This window comes from Bison bison, unplaced genomic scaffold (genome assembly GCF_000754665.1).
Source record: "Bison bison bison isolate TAMUID 2011002044 unplaced genomic scaffold, Bison_UMD1.0 scf7180017864149, whole genome shotgun sequence".
NCBI classification, from domain to species: Eukaryota; Metazoa; Chordata; class Mammalia; order Artiodactyla; family Bovidae; genus Bison; species Bison bison.
In genome coordinates this window covers 3,497,530-3,498,511 of record NW_011494721.1, presented here as the reverse complement: position 1 = coordinate 3,498,511, position 982 = coordinate 3,497,530, and positions in this window count along the sequence as shown.

Here is a 982-nt window from a genome sequence, read left to right as displayed (position 1 = left end):
AAATGCAATTCAATTTAAAAAAATTAGATGAACTAGGTCCTGTTTTGTTCCCAATATTCCTTAAATTTGGCCCTCTGCTTAGGTCATGAAATTCTAAATGTAATGTATGTGATTTTTAAGGAATATCAAATATGTAGTTCTCCATCAATCATATACTTAATAATTTTAATAACAGTTGTTAATTCTTGGCTGACCCAATTTCACCAAAGATTGTTATATCTTTTTTTTCTAACATATTATTCCTTCTACATATATTAGTTGTCCTTCTCTAAATTGGATTTGTCCCTCAATAGCAGGGCTATTTAGTTTTGTATTATATTTATCATACTGCTGATTGAATTCACTTGTATCTACAGCAGGTGAATTTCCATATATCTTAAAGGAGTCAGTTCAGTTCAGTCACTCAGTCGTGTCTGACTCTTTGCAACCCCATGAACTGCAGCACACCAGGCCTCACTGTCCACCACGAACTCCCGAAGTTCACTCAGACTCACGTCCATCGAGTCAGTGATGCCATCCAGCCATCTCATCCTCTGTCGTCCCCTTCTCTTCCTGCTCCCAATCCCTCCCAGCATCAGAGTCTTTTCCAATGAGTCAGCTCTTTGCAAGAGGTGGCCAAAGTACTGGAGTTTCAGCTTTAGCCTCATTCCTTCCAAAGAAATCCCAGAGCTGATCTCCTTCAGAATGGACTGGTTGGATCTCCTTGCAGTCCAAGGGACTCTCAAGAGTCTTCTCCAACTCCACAGTTCAAAAGCATCAATTCTTCGGCGCTCAGCCTTCTTCACAGTCCAACTCTCACATCCATACATGACCACAGGAAAAACCATAGCCTTGACTTGATGAACCTTTGTTGGCAAAGTAATGTCTCTGCCCTTGAATATGCTATCTAGGTTGGTCATAACTTTCCTTCCAAGGAGTAAGCGTCTTTTAATTTCATGGCTGCAGTCACCATCTGCAGTGATTTTGGAGCCCAGAAAAATAG